Source organism: Puntigrus tetrazona, unplaced genomic scaffold (assembly GCF_018831695.1).
Source record: "Puntigrus tetrazona isolate hp1 unplaced genomic scaffold, ASM1883169v1 S000000003, whole genome shotgun sequence".
NCBI lineage: Eukaryota > Metazoa > Chordata > Actinopteri > Cypriniformes > Cyprinidae > Puntigrus > Puntigrus tetrazona.
The window spans coordinates 919,099-939,151 of record NW_025047683.1 but is presented as its reverse complement, the minus strand read 5'-3'; the positions used below and the strand labels follow the sequence as shown (position 1 = coordinate 939,151).

At 56.2% G+C, this 20,053-nt stretch overlaps 1 non-coding gene and 1 pseudogene across 1 annotated transcript; both read right to left on the bottom strand.

Moving 5' to 3' along the window:
* Nucleotides 1-10,500: 10,500 nt before the first annotated feature.
* LOC122332094 lies at nucleotides 10,501-14,540 on the bottom strand. Its single transcript, XR_006248441.1, has one exon. It is a non-coding gene; the product is annotated as a 28S ribosomal RNA (ribosomal RNA).
* Nucleotides 14,541-14,939: 399 nt separating this feature from the next.
* On the bottom strand, nucleotides 14,940-15,087 carry LOC122331888 (annotated as a pseudogene).
* Between the last annotated feature and the right edge of the window lie 4,966 nt (nucleotides 15,088-20,053).

Sequence of the window (20,053 nt, the reverse complement as noted above, 5' to 3'; positions counted from 1 at the left end):
ACTCGAATGAATCGTCGCCGCCGCGGAAGGGCGAGCGATCGGCCCGAGGTTATCTAGAGTCACCAAAGGTACCGGTCCGAGGACGGATCGCCGGGGCCCGGATGGGTTTTGATCTGATAAATGCATCGCTGCCTTCAGCCTCCCGCCCCGCGAGGAGAGCGGCCGCCCGGCCGGCGCTGCTTGCATGTATTAGCTCTGGAATTGCCACAGTTATCCAAGTACCGGGTGGAGCGATCAAAGGGACCATAACTGATTTAATGAGCCATTCGCAGTTTCACTGTACCGGCCGTGTGCACTTAGACCTGCATGGCTTAATCTTTGAGACAAGCATATGTTACTGGCAGGATCAACCAGGTAACCCCTGTGGGTCGAGGGGACAACCGACGCTGGCGCGCTTTTTGCCTACACACGGGTCTCAGTCCGCCTGAGGAGGGGGCCTGGGCAGACCCCTTGCTGACCTCGGCTAAGACCGCCGCCATAGGGCGACGCGCGCTGCTCGAACCTTTCTCGGCGGGGTCGCCGCTGGGGTGGGTGGCCGCTGGGATCGCGCCGACGCCGGAAAAGTGTGTTTCACGGGACGGGGTACTCCCGCGGCGCGCCGGACGCTGCGCTTCTGCCTCCACGCCCGCCGTGACGGACTCTCGCGCCTGACCGCCGCCAGGCCTCCTCCGGCGGGTTCGCGCCTCGGGCTGAGGGGGCCTGCTCGTAACGAACGCCCAAATTGCCCGGCGCGCGTGCTGTCAAAGCCCAAACGTAAACCCATTGCACGCCGTGCTCCTGCCAGGCACTCCCGATTTCATAGCACAGCGGGCTGGCCGGGTGGGGTCTCTAGGCTAGCTAGCGCGCGCGCCCAATCGATCACGCTTCGGGCCGAGGGGACGCTCGCCGCCGAACGCCCTCTCTCGGCGCCTGTGTCCGTGTTTCAGGTGAAGCGCTCGATAGCTCCTCGCCCCGGAGCTTCAGAAAGATTGCGCTCAAAACCTAAGTCGATATGGACTTAGTCGCTTTTTCGACTTTTTTTCGCCAGAGACTAAGTCCACAAAACACGCTGCTCACCAAATCGTACCCATGTAAAAGTTGCTCCTGTGTAAACGCCACCTCCAGGGTCGCGGAAAATTTGAATCATGCCCGGAGGAGGCCTCTCGGTCGGCCTGACTCGAGCCTCGGAGGGTATGGAAGTCGGACCTTTCTCCGGTTGACTTAGTGCAATTTTCAAACGAAAATCATCCAGGCGCTTCATCCGACCGATCGAGTCCGGTTAAGTGCGCCTTCCCGACGCTTTCCCACTCGACTTCGCCGCCCCTGGAGGAAATTTTTTTCGCTCAAAACCTAAGTCCAAACATCCAGGCGCTTCATCCGACCGATCGAGTCCGGTTATGCGCCTTCCGGACGCTTTCCCACTCGACTTCGCCGCCCTGGAGGAAATTTTTTTCGCTCAAAACCTAAGTCCAAACATCCAGGCGCTTCATCCGACCGACGAGTCCGGGTTATGCGCGCTTCCCGACGCTTTCCCACTCGACTTCGCCGCCCTGGAGGAAATTTTTTTCGCTCAAAACCTAAGTCCAAACATCCAGGCGCTTCATCCGACCGACGAGTCCGGGTTAAGCGCGCCTTCCCGACGCTTTCCCACTCGACTTCGCCGCCCTGGAGGAAATTTTTTTTTGCTCAAAACCTAAGTCCAAACATCCAGGCGCTTCATCCGACCGATCGAGTCCGGGTTATGCGCGCTTCCCGGACGCTTTCCCACTCGACTCCCGCCGCCCTGGAGGGAGGAAATTTTTTTCGCTCAAAACCTAAGTCCAAACATCCAGGCGCTTCATCCGACCGATCGAGTCCGGTTAAGCGCGCCTTCCCGACGCTTTCCCACTCGACTTCGCGCCGCCCTGGAGGAAATTTTTTGCGCTCAAAACCTAAGTCCAAACATCCAGGCGCTTCATCCGACCGACGAGTCCGGTTATGCGCGCTTCCCGACGCTTTCCCACTCGACTTCGCCGGCCCTGGAGGAAATTTTTTTATGCTCAAAACCTAAGTCCAAACATCCAGGCGCTTCATCCGACCGACGAGTCCGGTTAAGCGCGCTTCCCGGACGCTTTCCCACTCGACTTCGCCGCCCTGGAGGAAATTTTTTTGCTTTCAAAACCTAAGTCCAGACATCCAGGCGCTTCATCCAGCCGATCTCGCCGGGTTATGCGCGACTTCTCGACGCTTTCCCACTCGACCCGGCCCCTGGAGGAAATTTTTTTTCGTTCAAAACCTAAGTCCAAACATCCAGGCGCATATTTCAGACGATCTCGCCGGGTTATGCGACTTCCCGACGCTTTCCCACTCGACTCCGCCACACCCTGGAGGAAATTTTTTGCTTTCAAAACCTAAGTCCAAACATCCAGGCGCATATTTCAGACGATCTCGCCGGGTTATGCGACTTCCCGACGCTTTCCCACTCGACTTCGCCACCCTGGAGGAAATTTTTTGCTTTCAAAACCTAAGTCCAAACATCCAGGCGCATATTTCAGACGATCTCGGCCGGGTTATGCGACTTCCCGACGCTTTCCCACTCGACTTCGCCACCCTGGAGGATTTTTTTTTGCTTTCAAAACCTAAGTCCAAACATCCAGGCGCATATTTCAGCCGATCTCGGCCGGTTAAGCGCGACTTCTCGACGCTTTCCCACTCGACTTCTCCACCCTGGAGGTATTTTTGCCGCTCAAAACCTAAGTCCAGACATCCAGGCGCATATTTCAGACGATCTCGGCCGGGTATGCGACTTCCCGACGCTTTCCCACTCGACTTCCCGCCACCCTGGAGGATTTTTTTTTGCTTTCAAAACCTAAGTCCAAACATCCAGGCGCATATTTCAGCCGATCTCGCCGGGTTATGCGCGACTTCCCGACGCTTTCCCACTCGACTTCGCCACCCTGGAGGATTTTTTTGCTTTCAAAACCTAAGTCCAGACATCCAGGCGCATATTTCAGCCGATCTCGGCCGGGTTATGCGACTTCTCGGACGCTTTCCCACTCGACTTCTCCACCCTGGAGGTATTTTTGCCGCTCAAAACCTAAGTCCAGACATCCAGGCGCATATTTCAGACGATCTCGGCCGGGTTATGCGACTTCCTGACGCTTTCCCACTCGACTTCCGCCACCCTGGAGGATTTTTTTGCTTTCAAAACCTAAGTCCAAACATCCAGGCGCATATTTCAGCCGATCTCGGCCGGGTTAAGCGCGACTTCTCGACGCTTTCCCACTCGACCTCCACCCTGGAGGATTTTTTGCCGCTCAAAACCTACGCCCAGACATCCAGGCGCTGCACAGCCGATCAAGGCCGGGTTAAGAGCGACTTCTCGGACACACACATTTACGAACCCCGTGTCTGGATTTCAATTTTCCAAAGGGCCTGGGCTCACACATTAACCCCAACGCAGTAACACTTTAATGGGCATCGTTTTATTTCATTCTCGCCTGGATGAATGTTTTACAAAGGGCCTGCGCCACAGACTAACCCCTACACACTAACACCTTATTGGGCATAATTTTTTTCTATAAAGGCCCTGGATGAATGTTTTCTATAAGGCCTGCGCTCACAGACTAACCCCATCACAATAACACTTATGTGGGCATGATTTTATTCTATAAAGGCCCTGGATGAATGTTTTCTATAAGGCCTGCGCTCACAGACTAACCCCATCACAATAACACTTATTTGGGCATGATTTTATTTAAAAAGGCCCTGATGAATGTTTTCTACAAAGGCCTGCGCCACAGACTAACCCCACACAGTAGCGCCTTTATTGGGCATGATTTTATTTAATAAAGGCCCTGGAGGAATGTTTTCTATAAGGCCTGCACTCACAGACTAACCCCATCACAATAACACTTATTTGGGCATGATTTTATTCTATAAAGGCCCTGGATGAATGTTTTCTATAAGGCCTGCGCTCACAGACTAACCCTATCACAATAACACTTATTTGGGCATGATTTTATTTAATAAAGGCCCTGGATGAATGTTTTCTATAAGGCCTGCGCTCACAGACTAACCCCATCACAATAACACTTATTTGGGCATGATATTATTTAATAAAGGCCCTGGATGAATGTTTTACAAAGGGCCTGCGCTCACAGACTAACCCTACACAGTAACACCTTATTGGGCATGATTTTATTTAATAGAGACCCTGGATGAATGTTTTCTATAAGGCCTGCGCCACAGACTAACCCCATCACAATAACACTTATTTGGGCATGATTTTATTTAATAAAGGCCCTGATGAATGTTTTCTATAAGGCCCACACCACAGACTAACCCTAACCCTAACCCTAACCCTAACCCTAACCCTAGCCCTAACCCTAACCCTAACCCTAACCCTAACCCTAACCCTAACCCTAACCCTAACCCTAACCCTAACCCTAACCCTAGCCCTAACCCTAACCCTAACCCTAACCCCTAGCCCTAACCCTAACCCTAACCCAAACCCTAACCCTAACCCTAACCCTAGCCCTAACCCTAACCCTAACCCTAACCCTAACCCTAACCCTAACCCTAACCTTATTGGGCATGATTTTACTCTATAAAGGCCCTGGGTGACAGTTTTACACAGGGCCTGGGGTCACAGACTAACCCCATCACAATAGCACTTATTTGGGCATGTTTTTATTTAATAAAGGCCCTGATTGAATGTTTTCTATAAGGCCTGCGCTCACAGACTAACCCGACACAGTAACGCTTCATTGGGCATGATTTTATTTAATAAAGGCCCTGGAACAATGTTTTCTATAAGGCCTGCGCTCACAGACTAACCCACACAGTAACTCTTTGTTGGGCATGATTTTACTTAATAAAGGCCCTGGAAAATGTTTTCTATAAGGCCTGCGCCACAGACTAACCTCACACAGTAACGCTTTATTGGGCATGATTTTATTTAATAAAGGCCCTGGAAAAATGTTTTCTATAAGGCCTGCGCCACAGACTAACCCCGACACAGTAACGCTTCATTGGGCATGATTTTATTTAATAAAGGCCCTGGAACAATGTTTTCTATAAGGCCTGCGCCACAGACTAACCCGACACAGTAACTCTTTTTGTTGGGCATGATTTTACTTAATAAAGGCCCTGGAAAATGTTTTCTATAAGGCCTGCGCCACAGACTAACCCGACACAGTAACGCTTTATTGGGCATGATTTTATTTAATAAAGGCCCTGGAAAAATGGTTTCTATAAGGCCTGCGCCACAGACTAACCCGACACAGTAACGCTTCATTGGGCATGATTTTATTTAATAAAGGCCCTGATGACAGTTTTCTTTAAGGCCTGCGCCACAGACTAACCCGACACATTAACGCTTTATTGGGCATGATTGTATTTAATAAAGGCCCTGATGAATGTTTTTCTATAAGGCCTGCGCTCACAGACTAACCCCACACAGTAACTCTTCATTGGGCATGATTTTATTTAATAAAGGCCTCGATGAATGTTTTGTATAAGGCCTGCCTCACAGACTAACCCACACAGTAACTCTTTATTGGGCGTGATTTTATTTAATAAAGGCCCTGGAAAATGTTTTCTATAAGGCCTGCGCCACAGACTGACCTCACACAGTAACTCTTTATTGGGCATGATTTTATTTAATAAAGGCCCTCGATGAATGTTTTCTATAAGGCCTGCGCCACTGACTAACCTCTGCTATAATAACACTTTATGGGCATGATTTTATTTAATTAAGGCCCTGATGACAGTTTTTTTAAGGCCTACCTCACAGACTAACCTGACACAGTAACTCTTTATTGGGCGTGATTTTATTTAATAAAGGCCCTGGAAAATGTTTTTCTATAAGGCCTGCGCCACAGACTAACCCGACACAGTAACGCTTTATTGGGCGTGATTTTATTTAATAAAGGCCCTCGATGAATGTTTTTCTATAAGGCCTGCGCCACAGACTAACCTGACACAGTAACTCTTATTGGGCGTGATTTTATTTAATAAAGGCCCTGGAAAATGTTTTCTATAAGGCCTGCGCTCACAGACTGACCCCACACAGTAACTCTTTATTGGGCATGATTTTATTTAATAAAGGCCTCGATGAATGTTTTCTATAAGGCCTGCGCCACTGACTAACCTCTGCTATAATAACACTTTTATGGGCATGATTTTATTTAATTAAGGCCCTGATGACAGTTTTCTTTAAGGCCTACCTCACAGACTAACCCGACACAGTAACTCTTTATTGGGCGTGATTTTATTTAATAAAGGCCCTGGAAAATGTTTTTCTATAAGGCCTGCGCCACAGACTAACCCGACACAGTAACGCTTTATTGGGCGTGATTTTATTTAATAAAGGCCCTGGAAAAATGTTTTCTATAAGCACTGCGCTACTGACTAACCTCTGCATAATAACACTCTTATGGGCATGATTTTATTTAATAAAGGCCCTGATGACAGTTTTCTTTAAGGCCTGCGCCACAGACTAACCCGACACAGTAACTCTTTGTTGGGCATGATTTTACTTAATAAAGGCCCTGGAAAATGTTTTCTATAAGGCCTGCGCCACAGACTAACCTGACACAGTAACGCTTTATTGGGCATGATTTTATTTAATAAAGGCCCTGGAAAAATGTTTTCTATAAGGCCTGCGCCACAGACTAACCCGACACAGTAACGCTTTATTGGGCATGATTTTATTTAATAAAGGCCCTGATAAATGTTTTCTTTAAGGCCTGCGCTCACAGACTAACCTCTGCTATAATAACACTTTATGGGCATGATTTTATTTAATAAAGGCCCTGATGACAGTTTTTTTAAGGCCTGCCTCACAGACTAACCTGACACAGTAACTCTTTATTGGGCGTGATTTTATTTAATAAAGGCCCTGGAAAATGTTTTTCTATAAGGCCTGCGCTACAGACTAACCCACCCATTAACTCTTTATTGGGCATGATTTTATTTAATAAAGGCCCTCATGAATGTTTTCCATAAGGCCTGCGCCACAGACTAACCCCGCACAATAACACAGATTTGGGTATGATTTTATTTATTAAAGGCCCTGATGAATGTTTTCACAAAGGCCTGCGCCACAGACTCGCCTCAAGCAGCAGCAGCGACGCGCAGGGCACGAATTTCAGAGTTTTTAGAGAAAAAAAAAAAAAAAAAAAATTAAAGTTGATGTAAAAGTTGCTCTGGTAAACGCCACCTCCGGGTCGCGTGAAATTTGAATCGTGCCCGGAAGAGGCCTCTCGGTCGGCCTGACTCGAGCCTCGGAGGGTATGGAAGTCGGACCTTTCTCGGTTGACTTAGTGCAATTTTCAAACGAAAATCATCCAGGCGCATATTTCAGCCGATCTCAGCCGGGTTAAGTGCGACTTCTCGACGCTTTCCCACTCGACCCCGCCTCCTGGGAGGAAATTTTTTCGCTCAAAACCTAAGTCCAAACATCCAGGCGCATATTTCAGCCGATCTCAGCCGGGTTAAGCGCGACTTCTCGACGCTTTCCCACTCGACCCCGCCTCCTGGAGGAAATTTTTTTCGCTCAAAACCTAAGTCCAAACATCCAGGCGCATATTTCAGCCGATCTCGGCCGGGTTAAGTGCGACTTCTCGACGCTTCCCACTCGACCCCGCCTCCTGGAGGAAATTTTTTCGCTCAAAACCTAAGTCCAAACATCCAGGCGCATATTTCAGCCGATCTCGGCCGGGTTAAGCGCGACTTCTCGACGCTTTCCCACTCGACCCGCCTCCCTGGAGGAAATTTTTTTCGCTCAAAACCTAAGTCCAAACATCCAGGCGCATATTTCAGCCGATCTCAGCCGGGTTAAGCGCGACGCTTTCCCACTCGACTCCCGCCTCCTGGAGGAAATTTTTTCGCTTTCCCACTCCAAACATCCAGGCCTCCTGGAGGAAATTTTTTCTCGACGCTTTCCCACTCGACTCGGCCCCTGCTTTCAAAACCTAAGTCCAAACATCCAGGCGCATATTTCAGCCGATCTCAGCCGGGTTAAGTGCGACTTCTCGGACGCTTTCCCACTCGACTTCGCCCTCCCTGGAGGAAATTTTTTTTGCTTTCAAAACCTAAGTCCAGACATCCAGGCGCTTATCCAGCCGATCTCGGCCGGGTTAGTGCGACTTCTCGACGCTTTCCCACTCGACCCTGGGATCCACCCCTGGAGGAAATTTTTTTGCTTTCAAAACCTAAGTCCAAACATCCAGGCGCATATTTCAGCCGATCTCAGCCGGGTTATGCGCGACTTCCCGGACGCTTTCCCACTCGACTCGGCCTCCTGGGAGGAAATTTTTTTTCGTTCAAAACCTAAGTCCAAACATCCAGGCGCATATTTCAGCCGATCTCGCCGGGTTAAGTGCGACTTCTCGACGCTTTCCCACTCGACCCGCCTCCTGGAGGAAATTTTTTTCGCTCAAAACCTAAGTCCAAACATCCAGGCGCATATTTCAGCCGATCTCGCCCGGGTTAAGTGCGACTTCTCGACGCTTTATTTCCCACTCGACTCGGACGCTTTCCCACTCGACCCCCTCCACCCTGGAGGATTTTTTTTTGCTTTCAAAACCTAAGTCCAAACATCCAGGCGCATATTTCAGCCGATCTCAGCCGGGTTAAGTGCGACTTCTCGGACGCTTTCCCACTCGACCCCGGCCTCCCTGGAGGAATTTTTTTGCTTTCAAAACCTAAGTCCAGACATCCAGGCGCATATTTCAGCCGATCTCGGCCGGGTTAAGCGCGACTTCTCGGACGCTTTCCCACTCGACCCCGCCACCCTGGAGGTATTTTTTTGCTTTCAAAACCTAAGTCCAAACATCCAGGCGCATATTTCAGCCGATCTCAGCCGGGTTAAGTGCGACTTCTCGGACGCTTTCCCACTCGACCCGCCTCCTGGAGGAATTTTTTTGCGTTCAAAACCTAAGTCCAAACATCCAGGCGCATATTTCAGCCGATCTCGGCCGCGTTAAGCCCCACTTCACGGGCGCTTTCCCACTCGACCCCCGCCACCCCGGAGGTATTTTTTGCCGCTCAAAACCTAAGTCCAGACATCCAGGCGCATCTCACAGCCGATCTCGGCCAAGTAAGCCCCACTTCACGGGCGCTTTCCCACTCGACCCCGCCACCCCGGAGGTATTTTTTAAGTGTTCAAAACCTAAGTCCAGACATCCAGGCGCATCTCACAGCCGATCTCGGCCGCAAGTAAGCCCCACTTCACGGGCGCTTTCCCACTCGACCCCGCCACCCCGGAGGTATTTTTGCCGCTGCTCAAAACCTAAGTCCAGACATCCAGGCGCATCTCACAGCCGATCTCGGCCGCGTAAGCCCCACTTCACGGACGCTTTCCCACTCACTCACCCACGCCACCCCGGAGGTATTTTTGCCGCTCAAAACCTAAGTCCAAACATCCAGGCGCATCTCACAGCCGATCTCGCCGCGTAAGCCCCCACTTCACGGACGCTTTCCCACTCACCCGCCTTTCCCACCCCGCCACCCCGGAGGTATTTTTTGCCGCTCAAAACCTAAGTCCAAACATCCAGGCGCATCTCACAGCCGATCTCGCCGCGTAAGCCCCACTTCACGGGCGCTTTCCCACTCGACCCCGCCACCCCGGAGGTATTTTTTGCCGCTCAAAACCTAAGTCCAAACATCCAGGCGCATCTCACAGCCCATCAAGGCCGGGTTAAGCGCCACTTCTCGGACGCGCACCTTCACGAACCCCCCCGAGCTCATCTCCAGCCTTACAGACATCCAGGCCCTGCTCACGACCGATCCCCGCCGGCACACCTGCGCCTCTCGGCATCACCTCCGGTGCCTCCCGTAGGGACTCCGGGGACCCACACCTGTTCTCCGCTCGTGCCCGGTACTCCCACTATTAAGCCGGGTCACTATCTCAGCACAACCGCGCCTCAAAAGAACTGTGCCACTGGTACCCCCATCGACTTAGGTTTTGGAGGGGTTTTTTTCTTCCGGAGAGGGGAGCCCGCTGCCCTGGTCCGACCGAAGTCAGCCTCTCTCTCGGGCGGCCTCTCCGCTGCCTCGGTTCCTCTCTCGCCACTGGTACCCCATCGACTTAGGTTTTGGAGGGGTTTTTTTCTTCCGAGAGGGGAGCTCGCTGCCCCTGGCCCGACCGAGCCAGCCTCTCTCGGGCGGCCCTCCGCCGCTGCCCTCGGTTCCTCTCTCCGCCACTGGTACCCCATCGACTTAGGTTTTGGAGGGTTTTTTTTCTTCCGAGAGGGGAGCTCGCTGCCCTCTGTCCCGACCGAGCCAGCCTCTCTCGGGCGGCCTCTCCGCTGCTCTCGGTTCCTCTCGCCACTGGTACCCTCATCGACTTAGGTTTTGGAGGGGTTTTTTTTCTTCCGAGAGAGGAGCTCTCTGCTCTCTCTGGCCGACCGAATCCGCCTCCGCCGCTCGGACTTCTGCCTCTCTCGCTGCCACTCTTCCGCTCCCACTGGTACTCCCGCGGCGGAGGAGGGGGTATGCCAGCCCGAGGTCGCCCGGCTGGGCCTCCTCGGACCGACAAAAGATTGGATCTAGGGATGACTTTCAATGGATCGCAGCGCGAGTGAGCTGCTCTGCCACTTACGAAACCCCTGACCCAGAATCAGGTCGTCTACGAGCCATTTTGCACCACATTCTCCACAAACTCGGTGTTTTTGGTCTGAAGTGGGGCGGCGCTGCTCGCCGCACTCGTCCAGTCTCGTGACGGCTTTCTCACCGCGCCCGGAGGGCTGACGGCTATCCGTGGCCAATCGGCACCGCGCGCAACGGTATCGCTGCCTCAGGCGGATTCTGACTTAGAGGCGCTCAGTCATAATCCCGCAGATGGTAGCTTCGCACCAGTGGCTTCTCAGCCAAGCACACGCACTAAATGTCTGAACCCGCGTTCCTCTCGCACTGAGCAGGATTACTATTGCAACGACGCTGTATCAGTAGGGTAAAACTAACCTGTCTCACGACGGTCTCAAACCCAGCCCACGCTCCCTATTAGTGGGTGAACAATCCAACGCTTGGTGAATTCTGCTTCACAATGATAGGAAGAGCCGACATCGGCGGATCAAAAGCGACGCCGCTTATGAACGCTTGGCCGCCATACAAGCCAGTTATCCCTGTGGTAACTTTTCTGACACCTCCTGCTTAAAACCCAAAAAGCCAGAAGGATCGTGAGGCCCCGCCACGGTCCGTGACTCATACTGAAAATCAAGATCAAGCTTAGCTTTTGCCCTTCTGCTCCGCGGAGGTTTCTGTCCTCCTGAGCTCGCCTTTAGACACCTGCGCGCTACCGCTTGACAGGTGTACCGCCCCAGTCAAACTCCCCACCTGCCACTGTCCCCGGGACAGGTCGCGCCTGGGTCATGTGTGAGCGCGCCCCGGGCTTGACTCCAGAAGCTTGAGACTGCCGCCGGGCTCGCCTCCCCTGCCTCACCGGGTAAGTGAGGAAACGATAAGAGTAGTGGTATTTCAACTTCGCGCCTGCTCGGGACGGGCCTCCCACTTATTCTACACCCTCATGTCTCTTCACAGTGCCAGACTAGAGTCAAGCTCAACAGGGTCTTCTTTCCCCGCTGATTCTGCCAAGCCTGCCTCTTTGGCTGTGGTTTCGCTAGATAGCAGGTAGGGACAGTGGGAATCTCTGCTCATCCATTCATGCGCCACTACTAATTAGATGACGAGGCATTTGGCTACCTTAAGAGAGTCATAGTTACTCCCGCCGCTTACCCGCTTCTCGTTGAATTTCTTCACTTTGACATTCAGAGCACTGGGCAGAAATCACATCGCACAACACTCCGCCGCGGGCCTTCGCGATGCTTTGTTTTAATTAAACAGTCGGATTCCCTGGTCCGCACTCAGTTCTAAGCCGCTGCTTGGCGCCGCCGAGGCCCGGCGCTGGTTGGCCGCCCATGCTGACGACGCGCGCTCGCCTGACTTCGGGACGGGGCGGACGCGACGCGCCGCGCGGAGTCCCGACGCGGCCGAGCTGGAGTGATCCGCGAAGGGCCCGCACACGCCCAGAGTCGCCCCACGCACCGCGGCGAGCCCCCGCCTGCCTGCCCCGCCCGCCACGCGATTGTCCTGGGACTTCGCGGAGCCTCCACCAACTCGACCTGCCTCACGCCCGCTCCCGCTCGAGCCGCCGACCTTCCCCGGACCCGCGAGGGTGGGGGAGGACGCCGGACGGACGGGAGCGGGCGGAGACGGAGGGGAAGGGAGGACGCTGAGACCCCGGGCGCCACGCCGCTGAAACGGGAACGGAAAGGGCGCGCGGGCGCCGCCGCCCCAGTCGAGGCGCGGTCCCAGCCCCGCCGCACTCTCAGCCCGACCGCCCAGCCCTTAGAGCCAATCTCATCCCGGTTACGGATCTGACTTGCCGACTTCCTTACGCTGCCTTGATCTAACATGCCAGAGGCTGTTCACCTTGAGACCTGCTGCGGATATGGGTACGCCCGGCGCGAGACTTACACCTTCTCCCGGATTTTCAAGGGCCGACGAGGGCTGACCGACGCCGCCGAACCGCGCGGCGCTTTCCAGGGCGTGGCCCTATCTCGGGCGAACCCATTCCAGGGTGCCCGCCCTTCACAAAGAAAAGAGAACTCTTCCCGGGCCCCGCCCAGCTTCTCCGGTTCGCTTATGCGCAGTCGCACTGGCGCCTCGCGCGCCTGCTCCTCCGCCACTCCGGTTCTGGGATCTGAACCAGACTCCTTTCGATCGGGCCGGGGCGACGGAGGCCATCGCCTCTCCTTCCGAACGGCGCGCTCGCCATCCCTTTAGGACCGACTGACCCATGTTCAACTGCTGTTCACATGGAACCCTTCTCCACTTCGCCTTCAAAGCCTCGCTTGAATATTTGCTACTACCACCAAGATCTGCACCGCGCGCGGCTCCACCCGGCCCGCGCTCTAGGCTTCAGCGCCACCGCGCGCGCCTCCTCCTACTCGCCGAGGCGATTCTGTCTCGACATAACGTGGTCGCAAGCCGCCGACGGCCGGTATGGGCCCGACGCCCAGCGCCATCCATTTTCAGGGCTAGTTGATTCGCAGGTGAGTTGTTACACACTCCTTAGCGGATTCCGACTTCCATGGCCACCGCCCTGCTGTCTATATCAACCAACACCTTTCTGGGGTCTGATGAGCGCCGCATCGGGCGCCTTAACCCGGCGCTCGTTCATCCCGCAGCGCCAGTTCTGCTTACCAAAAGTGGCCCACTTGGCGCCTCGCATTCCACGCCCAGGCTCCAGGCCAGCGAGCCGGGCTTCTACCCATTTAAAGTTTGAGAATAGGTTGAGATCGTTTCGCCCCAAGGCCTCTTGTCATTCGCTTTACCGGATAAAACTGCTTGTGCGAGCGAGCGCCAGCTATCCTGAGGGAAATCTCGAGGGAACCAGCTACTAGATGGTTCGATTAGTCTTTCGCCTCTATACCCAGGTCGGACGACCGATTTGCACGCCAGATCGCCACGGGCCTCCACCAGAGTTTCCTCTGGCTTCGCCTCTGCCCAGGCATAGTTCACCATCTTTCGGGTACCATCGCGCAAGCCTAGCTCCACCTGCCCGGCGGTGCGGGCCAGACGGGCCGGTGGTGCCGCCGGGGCGGGGGGATCCCACCTGAGCGGCGGGCGCCGCCTTCACCTTCATTGCGCCGTGGGGCTCGAGAGACCTTTGACTCGCGCGCGCGCAGACTCTTTGGTCCGTGTTTCAAGACGGGTCGGGTGGGTGGCCGACCACCGCTGACTCTCGAGCGCCACTTGTACGAGGGCCGATCTCGCCTCTGGCGGCGCGCTGGCGCGTCCGGGACGGACTGAGGACAGTCCGTCCCGGTCGACGACGCGCTGGGACGGGGGCCCCGCCCCCCCGCTGCCGGCAGAGAAGGCGCGAGGACACTTCCCGCGCCCCGGGTAAGCGCAAAGTCGGAGCGTGGGGTTTGTAAAGCCGGGCGCCCCGCCGAGGGGAGCCGCCTGCCACCTTCGCCCCGCCCTTCCTGGCCAAACGAGCCGGTCGCGCGCACCGCCGAAGAAGTGCACCCGACGGGCGCCGAAGGCCCGACGGGCGGCGCTCCCGGGCCAAGGGATCTCACGCACCTCGCGCCGGGCCGGCCGGGCCGCGCCGAGCTGAATCTCTCCGGCAGACCGCGGCGGACTCCCACCCGCTTACCTCTTAGCGTTTCACGCCCTGTTGAACTCTCTCTCAAAGTTCTTTCAACTTTCTCACGGTACTTGTCGACTCATCGGTCTCGTGCCGTATTTAGCCTTAGATGGAGTTTACCACCCGCTTTGGGCTGCATTCCCAAGCAACCCGACCGAGAAGAACCGCACTCGGCGGGAGGGGGCCTGCTACCGCCTCACACCGCCCACGGGCTAAGCCTCCATCAGAAGGACTTGGGCCCCACCCGCGCCGAGAGAGAACGGTCTTCTGTACGCCACATGTCCTCGCCGCCGTGGCCCGGGCGGATTCGGCGCTGGGCTCTTCCTCTTCGCCGCCGCTACTGAGGGAATCTTGTTAGTTTCTTTTCTCCGCTTAGTAATATGCTTAAATTCAGCGGGTCGCCTCGCCTGATCTGAGGTCGCTGTCGGATATGGTTAGGAGCGCCGCCGCGCTGCTGCTGCGGGGCTGGCCTGAACAGGTCTCGCCGCGCGCGCCGGGCAGGGCGCCGAGGGGGGCGAGAGACGGAGCGCGAACCTCCGCTACGCACGGAGCGCCCGAGGGGCGGAGGGAGCCGGGGTCCCACGCCGGCGGGCGACGGAGGTGGCAGACACCCACCGAAGCCGCCGAGAGGAGGACGCCGCCGTCCCAGACGCCTGGGGGACGCTGACTTCTCGTGGGAGGGGGAAGCCGGAGGAAGCGCTCGACTCCCGCCGAGGAGGCGATGCGCCTGCGGGTTCGCACTTGGGAGGACGGAGGGGAGCGGGAAGCCCCCCTGCGACGCTCCAGCCGCGGGACCCGGAGGTCCCGATCGATGGGAAAGCGACCCTCAGACAGGCGTGGCCCGGACGGACCCGGGCAGCAGCGCGCTCGGGCGTCGGCGATCGGCGTGTCCTGCAATTCACATTAGTTCTCGCAGCTGGCTGCGTTCTTCATCGACGCACGAGCCGAGTGATCCACCGCTAAGAGTCGTACTGCGTTTGAGTTTAGCGCCCGGAGGCGAGGCCGAACTGCACAGGCTTGTGTGGGTTCAAAAATACAAAGGGGGCGCTCGACGGGCGCCTCGCGAGAGGGGGACTTCGAACCCACGGTCCCGAAGGCCTGCTGGGTACCCGCCGGGGCTGGCAAAGCAAAGTCTTCAGAGGCTCATGCCCGCCCCACCCCGCGCAAGGGGGTGGGGCGCCGCGTAGGTTGCCTGGCCTCCGCGGAGGTGCGCTGCTCCCAGGGGAACGGCGCTCTTCTCGCGGATCCTCTCTCGCTTGCCTTAGGTTTTTGTGCGTTCTTTTGCTGCCTTGGATGTTTGAGCGGGGCAGACCTCTCGGCCACGGCTGGAACATAGAGTAAAATAGGATAGAGGTTTTTTACTCGACGGGCGCCTCCTTCGCGGGAGGAGACTTTGAACCCACGGTCCCGGAGGCCGTGCGGGTACCCGCCAGGGCTCTCGCTCGCCCCCGCCGCTGGAAAGCAGGGGCCTCACGAGTGCAGCGACAGTCAAGTTCTCTCGGATCTCTCTCTCTCTCGCCTTTAGGTTTTTGTGCGGTTCTTTTGCCGCTTTGGGTTTTTTGCGCGCGCAGACCTCTCGGCCACGGCCGCTGGATCATAGAGTAAAATAGGATAGAGGTTTTTTTACTCTCGACGGGCGCCCCTCCTTCGCGGGAGGAGACTTTGAACCCACGGTCCCGGAGGCCGTGGCGGGTACTGGCCAGGGCCTCGCTCAGCCCCGCCGCTGGAAAGCAGGGGCTCGCCGCAGTGCAGCGACAGCCAAGTTCTCTCGATCTCTCTCTCTCCTCCGCCTTTAGGTTTTTGTGCGGTTCTTTGCCGCTTTGGGTTTTTTTTGAGCGGCAGACCTCTCGCCACGGCCGCTGGATCATAGAGTAAAATAGATAGAGGTTTTTTTCCCGACGGGCGCCCCTCCTTCGCGGGAGGAGACTTTGAACCCACGGTCCCGGAGGCCGTGCGGGTACCCGCCAGGGCCCCGCTCGCCCCGCCGCTGGAAAGCAGGGGCCCGCCGAGTGCAGCGACAGTCATGGGCGCCGCGTAGGTTGCCTCAAGCTCTCCGCGGAGGTGCGCTGCCTCCCAGGGGAACGGCGCTTTCTCGCGGATCTCTCTCCGCTTCGTCTTAGGTTTTTGTGCGGTTCTTTGCCGCCTTGGGTTTTTGAGCGGCAGACCTCTCGGGCCACGGCCGCTGGATCATAGAGTAAAATAGGATAGAGGTTTTTTACCCGACGGGCGCCTCCTTCGCGGGAGGAGACTTTGAACCCACGGTCCCGAGGCCGTATGGTACTCGCCCAGGGCCCCGCTCAGCCCCGCCGCTGAAAGCGGGGGCCGCCGAGTGCAGCGACAGTCAAGTTCCTTTTTTTCTTATCGCGCTTCGCGCTGGCTGGTGCTCCGGAGGGGAGAGGCCGCGCCGGAGCCGCCGGCCTCTGCCGCGCACCCGGAGCTTGAGACGGGGAGGTGGGCTAGGCCTCGCCCGGGCGGTTTCGCTTGGATCGGGCCGGGCCGAGCACGATCCTTCCGCAGGTTCACCTACGGAAACCTTGTTACGACTTTTACTTCTCTAGATAGTCAAGTTTGATCGCCTTCCGGCGCCCGCCAGAGCTCCCGCGAGGGGCACGGCGGGCGGGTCCGAGGACCTCACTAAACCATCCAATCGGTAGTAGCGACGGGCGGTGTGTACAAAGGGCAGGGACTTAATCAACGCGAGCTTATGACCCGCGCTTACTGGGAATTCCTCGTTGATGGGAAATAGTTTCAATCCCCAGTCCCGATCACGAGCGGGGTTCAGCTGGTTACCCGCGCCTCGGGCGCAGGGTAGACACGCTGATCCGCCATTGTGGCGCGCGGCAGCCCCGGACATCTAAGGGCATCACAGACCTGTTATTGCTCCATCTCGCGCGGCTGAACGCCACTTGTCCTCTAAGCAGTTTTTGACGCTGACCCAAGTGGCCGCGCCACTATTTAGCAAGCCGGAGTCTCGCTCATATCGGAATGAACCAGACAAATCGCTTCCACCAACTAAGAACGCCATGCACCACCACCCACAGAATCGAGAAAGAGCTATCAATCTGTCAATCCTTTCCGTGTCCGGGCCGGGTGAGGTTTCCGTGTTGAGTCAAATTAAGCCGCAGGCTCCACTCCTGGTGGTGCCTTCCGCCAATTCCTTTAAGTTTCAGCTTTGCAACCATACTCCCCGGAACCCAAAGACTGTGGTTTCCCGCACGCTGCCCGGGCGGGTCATGGGAATAACGCCGCCGATCGCGGGTCGGCATCGCTTACGGTCGGAACTACGACGGTATCTGATCGCCTTCAACCTCCGACTTTCGTTTGATTAATGAAAACATTCTTGGCAAATGCTTTCGCTTTCGCCCGCCTTGCGCGCGTCCCAAGAATTTCACCTCTAGCGCGCAATACGTAATGCCCCCCGCCGCCCTCTTAATCATGGCTCCGGTTCCAGAAACCTACAAAATAGAACCGAGTCCTATTCCATTATTCCTAGCTGCGTATTCAGCGGCGACGCCGCCTGCTTTGAACACTCTAATTTTTCAAAGTAAACGCTTTGGTTCTCGGACCGACACCCAGCCAAGGGCATCCGGGGCGCCGAGGCAGGGACTCTGGGACGGGCGGGCTTCGCCGCCTCGGCGGACCGCCAGCCAGATCCTTAGATCCAACTACGAGCTTTTTAACTGCAGCAACTTTAATATACGCTATTGAGCTGGAATTACCGCGCTGCTGGCACCAGACTTGCCTCCAATGGGTCCTCGCCATGTGTTTAAGATACGCTATTCCAATTACAGGGCCTCAAAGAGACCTGTATTGTTATTTTTCGCTACTACCTCCCGAGTCGGAAATGGGTAATTTGGCGCGCCTGCTGCCTTCCTTGGATGTGGTAGCCGCTTCAGGCTCCTCCGAATCGAACCCTGATTCCCGCCACCCGTGGTCACCATGGTAGGCGCCTGATGTACCATCGAAGTTGATAGGGCAGACACTGAATGAATCGCGCCGCCCAAGCGAAGGGCGAGCGATCGCCCGAGGTTATCTAGAGTCACCAAAGGTACCGGTCCGAGGACGGATCTCGGGGCCGGATGGGTTTTGATCTGATAAATGCACGCTGCCTCAGCCTCCCGCCCCGCGAGGAGAGGCGGCCGCCCGGTCGGCGCCGCTTGCATGTATTAGCTCTGGAATTGCCACAGTTATCCAAGTACCGGTGGAGCGATCAAAGGGACTATAACTGATTTAATGAGCCATTCGCAGTTTCACTGTACCGCCGTGTGCACTTAGACCTGCATGGCTTAATCTTTGAGACAAGCATATGTTACTGGCAGGATCAACCAGGTAACCCCTGTGGGTCGAGGGACTCAACCGACGCTGCGCGCTTTTTGCTACACACGGTCTCAGTCCGCCTGAGGAGGGGGCCTGGGCAGACCCCGCTGACCTCGGCAAGACCGCCGCCATAGGGCGACGCGCGCTCGAACCTTCTCTCGGCGGGGTCGCTGCTGGGTGGGTGGCCGCTGGGATCGCGCCGACGCCGAAAAAGTGTGTTTCACGGGACGGGGTACCGCCGCGGCGCCGCCGGACGCTGCCGCTTCTGCCTCCACGCCCGCCGTGACGGACTCTTCGCGCCTGACCGCCGCCTAGGCCTCCTCCGGCGGGTTCGCGCGCCTCCTCGGGCTGAGGGGGCCTGCTCAGAACGAACGCCCAAATTGCCCGGCGCGCGCGTGCTGTCAAAGCCCAAACGTAAACCCATTGCACGCCGTGCTCTGCCAGGCACTCCCGATTTATAGCGCAGCGGGGCTGGCCGGTGGGGTCTCTAGGCTAGGCGCGCGCGCCGCCCAATCGATCACGCTTTCGGGCCGAGGGGACGCCTCGCCGCCGAACGCCCTCTCTCTCGGCGCCTGTGTCCGTGTTTCAGGTGAAGCGCTCGATAGCTCTCTCGCCCGGAGCTTCAGAAAGATTGCGCTTCAAAACCTAAGTCGATATGGACTTAGTCGCTTTTTCGACTTTTTTCGCCAGAGACTAAGTCCACAAAACACGCGCTCACCAAATCGTACCCATGTAAAAGTTGCTCTGTGTAAACGCCACCTCCAGGGTCGCGGGAAAATTTGAATCATGCCCGGAGGAGGCCTCTCGGTCGGCCTGACTCGAGCCTCGGAGGGTATGGAAGTCGGACTTTCCCCGGTTGACTTAGTGCAATTTTCAAACGAAATCATCCAGGCGCTTCATCCGACCGATCGAGTCCGGTTATGCGCGCTTCCCGACGCTTTCCCACTCGACTTCGCCGCCCTGGAGGAAATTTTTTTTCGCTCAAAACCTAAGTCCAAACATCCAGGCGCTTCATCCGACCGATCGAGTCCGGTTATGCGCGCTTCCCGGACGCTTTCCACTCGACTTCGCCGCCCTGGAGGAAATTTTTTTTTGCTCAAAACCTAAGTCCAAACATCCAGGCGCTTTCATCCGACCGACGAGTCCGGGTTATGCGCCTTCCCGACGCTTTCCCACTCGACTTCGCCCGCCCTGGAGGAAATTTTTTTCGCTCAAAACCTAAGTCCAAACATCCAGGCGCTTCATCCGACCGATCGAGTCCGGTTATGCGCCTTCCCGACGCTTTCCCACTCGACTTCCCGCCGCCCTGGAGGAAATTTTTTTTCGCTCAAAACCTAAGTCCAAACATCCAGGCGCTTCATCCGACCGACGAGTCCGGTTATGCGCGCTTCCCCGACGCTTTCCCACTCGACTTCGCCGCCCTGGAGGAAATTTTTTTTCTCAAAACCTAAGTCCAAACATCCAGGCGCTTCATCCGACCGACGAGTCCGGTTAGCGCGCCTTCCCGGACGCTTTCCCACTCGACTTCGCCGCCCCCTGGAGGAAATTTTTTTTCGTTCAAAACCTAAGTCCAAACATCCAGGCGCTTCATCCGACCGACGAGTCCGGGTTATGCCT